The sequence below is a fragment of the Hermetia illucens genome, chromosome 6 (genome assembly GCF_905115235.1).
Source record: "Hermetia illucens chromosome 6, iHerIll2.2.curated.20191125, whole genome shotgun sequence".
NCBI lineage: Eukaryota > Metazoa > Arthropoda > Insecta > Diptera > Stratiomyidae > Hermetia > Hermetia illucens.
Genome location: NC_051854.1, coordinates 25192893 through 25207855, shown reverse-complemented (window position 1 = coordinate 25207855; position 14963 = coordinate 25192893). Strand labels below are relative to the sequence as shown.

At 42.5% G+C, this 14963-nt stretch overlaps 1 non-coding gene across 1 annotated transcript; it reads left to right on the top strand.

Moving 5' to 3' along the window:
* The first annotated feature begins 298 nt into the window (after window positions 1-298).
* Window positions 299-371, top strand: Trnaa-agc. Its single transcript has one exon. It is a non-coding gene; the product is annotated as a tRNA-Ala (tRNA).
* The last annotated feature ends 14592 nt before the right edge of the window (window positions 372-14963 follow it).

Genomic DNA, 14963 nt, shown 5'->3' with positions numbered 1-14963 from the left:
TTGTATAATATTTTTACATTAGTTCACTGGATTACGAATAAATTTCGCGTTATAATCATATATATACATATTTATAACATAAAACACATTGACTTCATCTACCAGTTCAACCATGCCTGTCAACTATTTTTTTATAACACTAAATCTAGTCATTCGACAATCTCTTGATCGCTTTTAATCAGCAATCACAAGGCCAACGTGTTCCCGAGCCATTATCTATTAGCAGCGATTAATTTGGGAAATTTGGTAGAGTTAGGAGATAATTTTCAATCTTTATTTGTTATTTTATTTAACGTGTGGGGATGTAGCTCAGATGGTAGAGCGCTCGCTTAGCATGTGAGAGGTACCGGGATCAATGCCCGGCATCTCCAAAGATAATACTTTTTGATATTTGTAGCGCAGGACAAGAGTAGTCATTTTCCTTGAAGGCACTTTAATTTCATCATATGCGGTGTTGAAATTGGGGATAGACGAGAATACTTCAATTTTGAGTATAAAACAAATGTAATTTTCTGATTAAGTCAACATTTTTATTTTGACGTAAACTATCTCCGGGACTCTGGGCTCTTGTATAACATTTCTGTAATATTTACTGTGCAAGTTCGGCTGATTACCGTTCGCTCTTAATGTGCGATCTGACTAACCGTATTTCCACTTCGTATACTCCCCTTCCTAGATGTTTATATAATAGAAAATGACCACACTCTGAGCGCCTGAGTACTATGTCATCCGGAAAAGTAGGTGAAATAAGCAAACTTCTCGGAAAATCGTAGGGTTGGTGATGCATAACTAAGTCTGTATCACGTGTTAAATGGAAATGGTTTCTCGCATTGCCAAAAATCAGCTAAAGAACAAATTAGTTTTAACTAAGAGCAGGAACCGTTTATAGAAAAAAATGGAGCCTACAAGATCCTTTATCCTGTTTGTAATATGAATAGAGAAATTTGAATTCCTGCCGGAAGATAAAAATCTTCATGGAAGTATCTGAAACCTCTAGAATGGTATTTTTGTTGTCTCTGAGGAAGGAACATATGAAAATTATAGCAGCTAGAGCTTTTAGGAGTGCGGCTGTCTGGTCTCTCAAGACATCAGGCGAACATACCTTAAGAAGATCTCCTTCGCACTACACACTCTGCCTTTGGGAAACGTTCTGCTATTTTGAGTAAGTGTTTTAGGAGACTCTACATGTGAGTCCTAAATGCTTAGAATTCCAGCTTCCACCAAACCCTTAAGCTAACCGCTAGAATCCCCAAAAGTAAGGTCCATTGAGCGAACTGATCTAGAATTTCCAGATGACGAAGCGTGAGCATTTTTTCCTCAATTCTAAAAGTGGGTAACTTGATAGAGCACCTAAACCGCCAAGAAACTCTTGAAAAATCCTTGAGAAAAATGTCCAACAAGGACAAAAGAATGAAAACTTTCGAATGTTGTTAACCCCGCTGCGCCACAAGTGGTCTGATAGTGAGACTTGGTTTAGAAAATCACATTAGATTAGGTACATTACTTCACTTCTTCGTGACCCAACGAACGTAGAGTCGCCCCCACATTCGCAATCAAGAGACCAACCAAAGTAACAAAATCAAATCGCTTCTATTCTCTAGGATTGCCTTTGTTGCCTTTGTTCCCAACAAATATGTTCAGCTTTCAAATCATAACCTATTAAGGGCTCAAGTAAAAGATCCTAGCCCCCTTAACTGATCATTATATATTTCGTAAGTCAAAGCCATAACCTTTGTATCAGAAAAATATAAGGGTAGTCCTGCAGCTTTGTCAGCCTTGTCGCTAGCATATAGGAAAAATCGTTGGAATACTGTTTTTCGACATGAAAATATTCTTCTATGTAACCTAAAACACAAACAGATTTCCCTCACACTGTTCCTTGAAAGACTCAAACCTGTCATGATCTATTTCTCTTGGAATCGCTGCAATTGGATGCACCAGTGTCCTCATCCACAAAGGGTCTCATCGATTCACAAAACGCATTCTTCTGTTTTAACACCTCTGGTTCGCGGTGTCCGGTTTGCGCAGATATGATTCCAAAAAATGGCATCAAGTTAGTTTCGTTCATATTTCGGGTTTTCCTCTGTTCCGATTTTTCCGTTAAAGGTATATGAGACGTCATTGACATGTATTTACTGTGTAGTACTTTTGCGGGTGCGAACCTCCATCCGGGGGTCCGGTCCCTGTATATATAATACTATCCTCCGTACGCAGTTCTACTGTGGAAAAGCACGCTAAGAATGCTACAATTAGATCTGTTTTATTGCAAACCATCATTGTCCTTCGCTTTACAATTAAAAATGATGCTGTACCGTTTCCTGATATGGTTGAATTTCAATTTTTCCAGAAAAAGTGGAACATCATATTCCGACTTTCCGACTCTCTTGGTTCAGTTCGCACACCAAGCCGAAACTCAACGCTTTTCTGAATGTTTGCTTTCATGAATTTTACCCTTCAGTGTCCGAAATGATTCCCGGGTTCTATTCACCCAGCATACAAATGATATCTTCTGTCTTAATTCCGAGGGGCAGATATCTTATATACGACATGTTGCGTCCTGCACGGCCAGAAATCAAAGCTAGGATTAACCGCTAGAGCCACTTTAAGTCCGCCTCATGAATGCAATTCAAATGGAGGGGCCCATCGCGGAAAACCTGATTATCAAACCTTGTTTTCGTTCCAGGCTGTAACACTTTTTTACGAAAGTATGGTACAGAGGATGGTAAACTATCCCTCTGATATTTTGCCATCCTTGGAGGAAATCCCGCCTTCGTATTCGTATTCCTATGGGGGATCGGCTTCGTTGAAATCTTTCTCGCTGATTTGATCACATTCTGACATATCAGTCCAACTTCGCACCCCAGATATGTTTGTTTTATGCCTCTTGTTCCTATTACCGCTGACTGGAGAATCGGCTACGACCAGTGTGAATATCCTTGGGACCAGTTTCTCCCCATTTTCCGCTGAAGATCTTGCTTCCTTGCATTCATTTTCTCTAGACACTACCACATCTGGTGGTGCAGTCACGTCCCTGCCCTCATTGCCAGGGAGCTTTCCCTTTTACACAGTGCCTTCATTTGCTGTAGAGTGAAAGCCTTCCCAGGTTCACGGTGTCCGGTCCGCTTGGCTCCATTTTCACATACTGGCATTAGACCTGTAGTTTTCACGTCATCAATTTTACTGAAGGAGAGGGTTCCGGCAGGCAGGATTTTGTAGTCCCGGTTCTCTAGTGGCTCTTACGCTCATGCAGTGCGGTGCGAGCCGGCCTAAGCCAGATTTCCACTTTCCGCCAAAGTGACAGTTCCCGTATTTTCTTTTCTGACTGACTGCGTCTTAGGCAGTAAGGTTTTCCATTGAAGTCGAAAGCATGCCTTCCAGATATTTCTTCCTTGTGTGTGGGGGCGACATGGGTTTGGTAAAGCCTCCAAAATCCACGCCTCGACTTGATTGCTTGTAATCATGGATGGATCTTGGACTTCAATTGTTTATCCTCGCTCGAGTTTTTCCAATTGAATATAGATCTCAGCGCTTAGAGACTTTCTCCATGGTCCCATTTCTAAAGGCTTCATCACATATGGTGCTCATAATTTAATTTGAAGGTTGGGGTTAAGCAACTACGTGAAATTTATTGTTCGAAAAAATCTTGAATCGTTACTGGCGCCTAACACGCTTAATTCAGGCACGAAGTTTGAAGTTTCTATGCACCTCAAGATTATAGGTACCAAGGTTATCTTCACTTACACGCTCCCAATGCTGCCATTAATTAAAGTCGTGCAAAATTTCTTGCTCGTGACAATTATGGTTGTTTGCAGTAAAAACAAAACTAGATACATTTGAACTAAACGATGTTTTTATTAACTCATTGGTTATAACACCAAACAACATACCTTTTTTATGGTCTGTAAAATCTTTTTTCTTTTTTTTCATTTTAATTTATTTTGGTGATAGCAAACCTAGGGTCGTTGGCGTTCAAAGCGTTTGACCTAAAGAGGAAGTTAAATGTTAAAAAGCATCAAAGAAACCAGTTCGTGAGATGCATCTGAATGGCTCTAGTATTCTTTTTTCGAGTGCGAATTTTTTTTTTGTTTGCATTTGGTAATGCAGATAAATTACAATCACGTTTCTTTGTCAAGTAAATTCGTGGCAAAAAAGAAACATTTCTTGGCCTGAAAGAAAGAAAAGTGAAAGCGTAGGGAAAAATTTGACACCTCCATTGTTTTGGATAGGGTGGTCACCGCCATAAATCATCATTCTCACAATCTTTATTATCCAAAATATTGCCCCGTTTGGTGGGAAACCAGTAAATCCAGATGTTAACGATCTTTTGAAATTCTTTGTGGAATCGCCCGCAAAGATTATCTATGTTTAATGTGGTAGATTAAGATTCAACACTGGTAGCTCTTGTTCATTGAGAAACTGGGCCCGAACAGCGATCTAATGACCAGATAACCGCCCACTGAATGGTACAGGGGCTACTCTATAAGCATTGTAGTTAGAGGAAAGCGGTCTATCCACGCATCCTTTCAAGAGAAGATTTCAACCGCAGAGACTTGATTAACTTTCTTTTATAACACCATTTATGGATTGTTAATCAAAAGTGTAATCTCTCGTAAAGATCGCCCAGCTGTTAGCCAAAAGGAAAAACCTTTCTGATATAACTTTCAAAAATATTCGCCATTTTATGCCTTCCGACGAAGCCAAAAATGTTTACGTTCTAAAATGAAACTATCAGTACAGGAAAAAGTGTTAGAAATCCAGTCACATTAGATTGAAGATACTTCACGGTGCCATTACCAGTTGGTAACCTTTCAATAAATTCGAAAGAGAAAATAAAAGAAACAATAATTGTTGCAGGAAGACATTATAAAAGCACTAATCGAAAGTGAATCCACACAGGGGTCATAACTTTTATTACCGCAGGCGCAATGCGGGCTTTAATTGAAACGTGCTTGCGCACTTCATCTGAGTTCATGCATTCAAGGCGGATTCTCCATCATCATTTGTGATGTCCATCCGAAAATCATTATGGCCATCATTCAACATTCGTTTGATATGGTCATTAGTGAAACATGTAAATTGTTTATGAGTGACTGACTCTTCCCGAGCTGAGGAAGTGATGGTCCATCTGTGAAGGCGGAGGAATGCTGCCCCAAAAAAACCAGTTTCTTGTGTTTTCCTATTCGGAGTGATAGTCGTCAAGTAGGACATTTTTTGAGGGTTTTACTCACCAAAATTGAGTTGATTAATTAGTACTTATTCTCTATCTTATTTGGTAAGATAGAAAAGCTATCAATTACTTGCACCTGGACACACTTATATTTGTCTACCTTTACTCAAAATCTGATATTAAAGCTTGGTAATTTGTGAGGGACAATTCTTTCTTTTTCTGAATCATGATCATCAACGACGCAACAACCGATATCCGGTCTAGGCCTGCCTGAATAAGGAACTCCAGACATCCTGGTTGGGCGCTGAGTTCCACCAATTCGATATCCCTACAAGCTATCTACGCCATCGCTCCATCTCAGGCAGGCTCTGTCTGGTCTTCTTTTCCTACCATAGATATTGCCCTTGTAGACTTTCCGGGCTTTCTGCCCAATGTAATCTATTGAGCGAGATTTTATCCACAACCTGACGGTCATGGTATCGCTCATAGATTTCGTCGTTATGTAGGCTACGGAATCGTCCATCCTCATGTAGGGGGCCAAAAATTCTTCGGAGGATTCTTCTCTCGAACGCGGTCAAGAGTTCGCAATTCTTCTTGCTAAGAACCCAAGTCTCTGAGGAATACAGCCCAAGATCTCGTGCCGCCTGCACGATCTGGATGAAGGCATTATGTACGTCTCGGGTCCCTCTTCCCATGATGTCGATATCGGCAGCATAGGCCAGTAGTTGGGTGGACTTAAAGAGGATCGTACCTCTTGCATTTACCTCAGCATCACGGATCACTTTCTCGAGGGCCATGTTAAAGAGGACGCATGATAGGGGATCCCCTTGTCGTAGACCTTTGTTGATGTCGAATGATCTTGTGAGTGATCCTGCTGCTTTTATCTAACCTCGCACATTGGCCAGGGTCAGCCCAGTCAGTCTTATCAATTTCGTCGGGATACCGAATTCTCTCATGGCCGTGTACAGTTTTATCCTGGCTCTGCTATCATAGGCGGTTGTAAAGTCGATGAAAAGATGGTGCAACTGTTGTCCATATTCCAACAGTTTTTCCATCGCTTGCCGCAGAGGGAAAATCTGATATGTTGCTGATTTGCCTGGAGTGAAGCCTCTTTGGTATGGGTCAATGATGTTCTGGCCGTATGGCGCTATCCGGCCTAGCAAGATAGTGGAGAATATCTTATAGATGGTACTCAGCAACGTGATACCTCTATAATTGCTGCACTGTGTGTGATATCTCCCCTTTTATGTATGAGACAGATAATGCCTCGTTGCCAATCGTCAGACATTGATTCGCTGTCCCATACCTTGAGCACAAGTTGATGAACTACTTGGTGTAACTGGTCGCCTCCATATTTAACCGACCCGGCTGTAATTCCATCGGCTCCTGGCGACTTATGATTTTTAAGCTGATGAATTGCACGGACTATTTCTCCTATACTTGGTGGTGACAGTATTTGTCCGTCGTCTTCAGTTGGCGGAACCTCGAACACGCCGATGTTCTGGTTATTGTGAAGATCATTTGTTGATGCTTCATCTCCAGGATCTGTGTTGACTGCGGTTATTGCGACATCCATTTCCCTCTTATAGGTGTCGCGGAGGGTTGTGTTGTGGATGGCTTCAGTGTTCACTCTCACCTGCTTGTTCTGAATATGTTCTATAAGTTTTTGCTCAACAAATTCGTTTAGTATTACAGGTATATCTCATGCCGCGATACTGCAGATGACAAAGGAGCCGCATTCGATCTCTATAATTCTCCTACCGTTCTTCTCTGCATTGCCAATTCTGAGATGGACAGGGAACTTCCTTCAACATTCTAAGAGCTCTAAGAGCAGCTTTCATCGAAATCTTCTCTCGGGTTGTTTATGATCATCTGGGTTGATTCCTCAATTCCACTAATAAATTTGGATTTTTCTTGAGAATATGACTCGAGGACTTTGCACCATCCAAGAGTGTGATATCATTTGATATCTGTCACCAAACCAGGGAATACTAGCCTAACATCCCTGGCTTCCCATCTGGGTGCGAATTTATCAGTGGCCGTTTCGTGGAACCCAATTAGTGCTGTGGTACGCCGTTCTGATGCCAGAAGCATTACTACAGTGGGAGAGCAAAGGGACCAGAGTTCAGCCAGTTCAGATCTTCAGAGCCAGCGCGAAGAATAGCAGGGCCCTCATCTTGCTCATCTTGCAACCAGAGATTTCTTCGAAGTCCTCAAAGAATTATTTACCTAGCATCCACAGCCTGGTTCTAGCTAAAGCCTGCCTGACGGTTTCTCCCTCCTCTCCACAGGTTCGAGAATGCAGATTGAAAGTTATGCTGAGTATCGGGGCATGGGCTCCCGTAATATTGACAGTACTTCCACCCAGAATGCACTGGCGAATTCTGGGAGACCGTGTGACTTAACTGCACCCTATGTGTCTGAGAAAACACTCGCACCGACTACACAAATCATAACTTTGAATTATGTCGTCCTCCACTCACTGTTAGGAATACAAAAGTTCAGCGTACAGCGTATTTAATGTAGAGACCCAGGTTGAGGAGGTGCAGAAGTACGTTGAGGGTATCTGCCGGAAAGATGGTTCTATTGTACTTCTTGCCAGCCCAGTATCTCTAGAATTTCACCTAGGGCGCTTCCTTGGTGTGTCTGCCTGCTTGTAGCTCTGATCAAGTAGCTACCTTGGATTATTCTGATTCTTAGCAGGGATACTATCCAATGTCTAAGACACCACCTTTATTCTGGTTATAACTTCCTTGATGTCTTTAGTACTGAAGTTGTTAAATGCTCCGGCCATATCCAGGAAGGCAACTAGGATATATTGTTTGTAATGTAGCGTCCAAAGAGCCGTTTCTGTCGATTTGCCTTTGATCACCTTTAAGTAGATGTCTAGGACGCGCCCTAGGGCGAAAGATATAAGGTTGATTGGCCAAAAGTTCTTCGCACACCCATGGCCATTCCTGTCCGGTTTCGGTATGAAAACCACGCATGCGCGTCTCTTGGATTGCGTTACGTATCCGAAATGTAGCTTGGAAGCAAGGCTCTGATTCACAATCCTCCTCGCTGGCGGGGAAAAGCATAAGAAACTCCAAGGTCTCATCGGGGAGCTCCGTCCATGAGCCTTCCTACTTTCTAAGAAAGGATGGGCTTCTATGTTCCTTGGCAACAATTGTACGCTGGCGCTTTCCATGTTCTGACAATAATCCAGTCAAGACGGTGAGTCCCTGCCCTCTGATTCCAGTTCGCTTATCAATGTTATGGATTCGCGCATCGGAGAGTTTGTTTTTGGTAATTTGACTGAACTTCCCCCAGTTGATCCCCCTGAGGTCTGTGAAAGGGTTCAAAGCCTCTACAGCGAGAATTAGACTGAAAAATATCCAAGTGCGATCTGAGAAGGATCTCTGATCAGAAAAACTCATTCTCGGTTAGTAGTGTCATATCAAGGACTTACTCCTAACCGCCAGAGTTCTGTTGATAATAAAGTCCAAGGGATACTCACTTCTTTCGTTGATTTCCGAATTATCGTAAAACCTATGCTTTGCATTGCATCGCAGTCTATCAACAGATTGTGGTGGTGGTAATCAAATGTTGTAGTTTTTCTGGTGGGACTGGTGTGAGACATATAAACCAAGGAGATATACCTTACTCCACTTTTGTCTGTTTCAGTTTGACTACGGTTAAATTACTGTAATTCAGCTCCGCACATAGAAAGGTATGCAGGTTCTTCTTGACGAGGATACATGCCCTAGGTCTGTCTCGATCAATTTCGCTTTGATAATTTGGCTTCCCCAGATCCAGGGCTCCTTTACTAATGTGACGTCGGTATCTTTTTTGTGGAGAAGGACCAGTAAATTAGCTGAGGCGCACTTCGAGTGCTGCAGGTTTCTCTGCGCTACCTTCACCATCCGCTTGCACAGGGAGAGCGTCATTCCCGGTCGAACCGTCGATCTGCAGCTCCTCCAATAGCATATTGGGGGCGTCAACTGAATCCAGGTCGTCATCCGGTTTCGCGAAGTGGAACACTTTCACCTTTGCGTTCCTGACTCCGAACTGCACTTTATATCCCAGCTTTTCCAGTGCCTTCAGGCCTTCTACATTTATCCGGAGTAGAAAAGGCTGCCTGCCGTCCGGCCAGCCGTCTATGGGGTTACTGAGGCTTTGAAGACGCGGGGGTTGCACGAGCTTGTTCTTATCCATTCTGATCTCGTGGTATGGGACAATCTTGCACTTTATGCCTTCCTAGGCATCGCTGATCTTGGTAACGCACGAAACAAGAATGCCCCTGAGGAATTGGTATTGAATTGTTATCACACGGAAGCCACGGACCATATGCGTTTCGAACAGCTTTAGAGCGTTACCGTTTTGGAAAAAAATCACAAAAATTCGTCGGGCTGCTCGCTCGTTTGGACGATCGGACCTTACGGTCTTTACTCCTCCAATTGTTGCATTTAAGGCAAACGCCATTCTTCGAAGCTTTCACGGTCATCTGTTTCCTCCACAACCTGTGAAAGATCTCGGATTCCCAGGGTTTTTTAGCAGTGAGCGGAAGTGGTGGCTCAACAGAAACTACTTTCACTTCTGCATCTACGCGGTCCAAGAACAGTTACTAATATTTCATCTACGAAAGGTGGAGCTACACCGGACGCTTTGCAATTGAAAATTAAAGTGGTCCTTCTACTTTTTAAGGTGATCGTTAACGTTGACAAACGCTGAAAATTTTAACTGATAAATAAGTCCACCTCCGGGGCGTGGGTATCTTTCCTACAGCATAAAATAATTCGAGGATTGCAGGTCGTTAGCCCCCAAATCAAATTCTATTAGCTCAAGCGAAAGTTGTGTGTCGAATAAAGTGACCTAAACGGCGGTCTATGTGATCAGCTTCTTGTTCTTCTTGACTACTTTCACGTACTCGTTGATTTGAATTTAAGTTGCTACTCCCTCGAGCAATGGTCGTGTGCTTTCAAATGCGTCGAAGTACTCGAGGCATCTCTTTTCAGATGCTCTAAATTGGAATTTTTGACGTTGATGATTAGGCCAGCTGTATGCAGACACGATTAGGATGAAGTCTCGGAGGCTCGTCGGTTCACCTTTGAGTGATCGTGGTGCTATAGTCGCCTGTGGGCTGTTTTAAGACTTAAAATCCCTTTTGATATCATAAAATCCCAATTTCTTCTTAATGTTTATTATTTCGTGATTTGGGGTGATACTTGTTGCTATAAGTCTCAGAAGCAGTCTTCACGATCCAGGCGCCAAGCCTTTCGTTTACCAAAACCGTTAGTGGGTGGTGACAGCCATATTCTGTGCGAGATAACTCTACTATTAACAAAACGCTACGGATCTAGACCGAGGAGTCGAAAAACATCTCCCCCAACTCAGGGTGGTATGCGAACCGTTTGCAGTCGGGGCTACTTGACTGTATTCGAACGGAACATCACTGGTACCTGGTCGCCTCAGTGAGTAAGCCTGAACTTACCATGCTAGGGTGGGGCTATTGCAAGGCGGACATCCAAAGGTAAATCTCTGTAACACTGAAAACCAGGTGGCTGCACCCAAGAAAAGAGAAGTTAGGAGGTCAAGCAGTGGAGCCAAGGTCAATATTGGCCTACTGGGAAAGCCACAACAACAGAGGAGACCCTTAAGGAAGCTCAGGACAGACCTAAGCTTTAAGCATCAGAGCCAAGAAAGGGATGAAAGCAAGAAACCCGTCGTTGACTATACTAGTGCGGTAAAGAGCATTCGTAGTCGTAAGGACTAGGAAATAATTGAGAACATAATTGTCATGAACATATGAGGGATGAAATAGGGAGCTCGTGTTCACCAGCATACGCTTTCGACCAGGTTTTATACTGGTACACTGCGACGACGGAGGACACTGCGGATTGGCTTAGAACTATAGTCCCTAAACTGCCAGGATCGAAGGGAACGGAAATGTTGGCATGTTCTGGGGATGATGTATCAGGGGCACACATAGTGATGTTCAGCCTACCCCAAAATCAATGCAATTGAGACGGGGAAACTTCTACGCCTCCTTACCAACCAACACATGGATCTCCGCACGTGGTTATAGAGAGTTTTTAGCAAGGATGAGGGCAATGGCAAACTTCTCACGATCTGAGTAGACAACCAATCCCTGAGGGAAATTAAACGTCGTAACTGCCTCATCAATTATAGATTCGTTAGCATATCTGTGCACGCGCAAGGAGGAAAACCCAAGAGCTTGCATCAATCATGACAATAAATTAAAAATAATGTGGCAAACACGTCATCATTCCTGACAAAAGGTCCTAGATATACCCCTGTTATGAATAGACTAATCAAGGAGAACTGGAGAATGTCGGAGGAATCCTCTATGTCGGATCACGGAATAATTGTTTTGAAATTACGGGAAACCCTAATGTAGAGAGAATATCAAGGAATCCCATGGCGTGGCCCATTTAGGGATGAGCGATTATATTGAAAATGAACTGGAGACAGTGATGGTAGACCTCAACGGAGTCATTATTGACGCAAATGAAGAAAGCCGAAACAGTCACCTCATCTTAGAACGGACCCTGGTGGAGCAGCAATCTAGCCAGAATGAGAATGATTGTGCCATTCAACCGGGTGAAACAAAGCGGGGACTGGCCGGGGTACAAAGGAGGACTGACGGCGTATAGCAACCCGATCAGGGAATCAAAACAAAACAACTTCAGGGAATTCTATGAAGGGATTGAAGAAACCACGGAAGCATCCAGGCTATATAAAGCTATAGCCGAAGACAAGGCAATATCTTCTGTCTGTCTGAAGAAGGAAGATGGGATATTTACCGCGAATAAGGAGGGCAGGGACCATCTGCTTTTCAGAATTCATTTCCCGGGGTTCTACTTCACGGAGGAAGACAATAGCATCCTGCCTGACACCCCAACAACGACAAACGGGTAAAAAGGCGAATTGGAAATGGCGAAAGGGGCATACTCGGAAGCTAAAATAGGATGGTCAATGGAAATCTTTGAACGATTGAAATCACCCGGGTAGGGGTAGATGACATTTTCCCAGCACTACCCCAGAAAGGGCCTGAAGTCATCTTAGGATCCTCCTGCGAGTAGTAAGGGGTAGCATAGCTTTATGATATATGCCAAGGGCATATAAATGGGCAAAAGTAGTCTTTATTACGAAAGCGGGTAAACAATGTCCTTTTCACCCTAAATCTTTCATATCACATCTGCCTCACATCATTCGTATTTAACACGGTGGAGAATGTCATAAACAACTACATTAGAACTAACGTTCTAATTTGAAATCCCCTATATCAGTGCTAAGACGCTTATCAAGCACAAGCGAGTAAGAGGGGTCAACTGTTGCTCACTAGACCAAAAACTACTCGGGAAGACAAGTGTTGGAAACATATGTTGGAAAATCACAAGGACTCTGATGATTCGCAGGTCTACAGAAGCAAGTAGGGCGATCTTCAGAATGTCCGGGAGGGAACTATAGGGGCAGAACATTACTATTCTAGCCGAAAGTCAAGCAGCTACTAAGGCACTTGGGTTCTATCAGGTAAATTCCAAACTGATATGGAAATATCTTAACAAACTGAACACGGCTCATTCCATGCCATATTGGGTTAGCAGTGAATGAGGCAGCGGATTAACAGGTCAGGAAAGGAGGACCGATGTCGCTATACGAACCAGAGCCATTCTGTGGATAAGAGGAACGTCTAAGGGAACTTCACTGGGCGAATGAAACAGTCCAGGGTGTTTATGGGGGGATAAGAACACAAGCGCTCAAAAGAGTATTTAAACCTCATCAAGAAGACCCTTCGAATCATAGTGGGAATATTCCTTGGTCACTGCAGGCTAAACTATGACTTGGGGAAGCTAAGGATATCTACGGACACTACCTGTAGACTAGTTGGAAAAGATAATAAAAATGGCTGATCACATTTGCATATTGTGCAGCTAAATATTGTTACTAAATTGGGAGAAAAACAAACAATACAACGTGGCCTAAGTGTTTTTTAAATTTATTTCTAATGAAGACAATTGAACAAGGCGTCATTTCAAAATACTTGTGTACATATCTTAAATCTGAATTAGACTAATTTACATACACTCGTATCTATCACCAGAAGCTAAATATCAGCTCATATGAATAATTAAAACTAACAGATGCCGCCCTAAATTCTGAGCTGCATAACCAAGCCATTGTGGTTTCATTTCGACAGTTTGGGAAGGGAACCTGGACAACAAAAAACACTTTCTCAGCATCATTAAAATTATTAGAAATACAAATATAATGAAAGTTTGATGTGAAAAATCCATGTGATGTCGGATTTTGTTCCAATTGTTGCTATTACGTAAGGCTCTTGACAATGGGCATGCATACGATGAGCCACGGGATGAGTCCAACCTGTACGAGATGATTCTCAGAGTGTGGCGCGCGGGTTACTCAATGCAAGTATCTGCGAAATGAAGCTACTATGAATGGATGAATGGAGTTGTTTCCACGAGTGTGGATGCTACCTTTCTGTGATGTTGCATCTTGGCTGGTTGAGGCCAAAAGGGGAACATGTGATTACTCCGCAGAGTTTGTTGGTAACACTTTAAATTGCGTACAAAACTTCGAAATTATCTTGCCTTTTTTCTCTGCATCTTTGGTAACAATCTATGACTGTATTTTTCTTCTTCATTTACACCATAAAATACTCTATGGAATGACTAGTGTCTAATCATCATTAGATAGTGGCAATTGTTAATAGTCTTGTGTTACAGTTTGACCCACTTACCTTTGCTGATACCTTCATTTGTTACATTCACTTTGCAGATTGATGTTCAGGAAAATCCAAACTTGCGCTTGATCTTGATCGTAAATTTGAGCTTTAATGTACATACGTGGTTTGCCCCGAAGAATACCACTCATGGTTTATTACACTTTTGTGTTAGAGTTTAAGTTTGGAGTTGAAGCAGATATAAATCTACTTCTGAACTTGATAGTACTGTAAGACTGATAATTTGTAAGAGGATATTTTGTCCAGGGGATGCAGAATAGAAATACTCAACTAAAATACAAGCTCGAGAAATGAAATCTCGTGTTAGAAAACGTAAGAACTTGTCCCGTCTATATCCACACAGGAACTGTCCGCAATTTTGAGAATCTGAGTTTAGCTCAAAGGAAATTCCCTCCCTCGCTCTCGGTTCGCCTTAATCGATTCTGCATTTTTGTCGGTCATAGGTGGAGTCGAAAAGCTCTGAAATTGTCATCTAAACGTATAAAACCATCTTCGTTTCAGTCAGCCTATCGGTCGTTTCGCATTGACGTCGGCGACGAATAACATGCCAGTGCCATGGAAGATGCAGCTCTCACAATTTTTCAACCCTATATCAAACGCGGATGTCCTCATTTCGGATTTGATTATAGCGTGTTACGCCACAGTTCCGAGGGAACATCTTTGTTTCAATTACCGCGAAGCACCGTTCATACTCTATTATAGTTAGCCATTACTCGGAATCATAGAGGACCACAGGGGAACGACCCTTTCGTAAATTTTCTATTTGAAACGTTTTTGTATGATCATAAAGATTTGCTACTTCTTCCAAGTTGTGCTGATTCGTGGAGATATTTCATAACGCGGTTCACTATTGGCTGATGTCATTGATCCGAGATCTTTAAATCACTCAGTTCTGGTGGGTCGTCAAAAATCCTGTTTTGTTCAAATTCAGTCTGAGACCATTTTGCATGAGGCAATCATTCTACTTTTGGACAAGTTTCTGTGTTATAGGCCACCCGGAATAGAGCAGTGCGTAGAGCGCTGGATATGGGG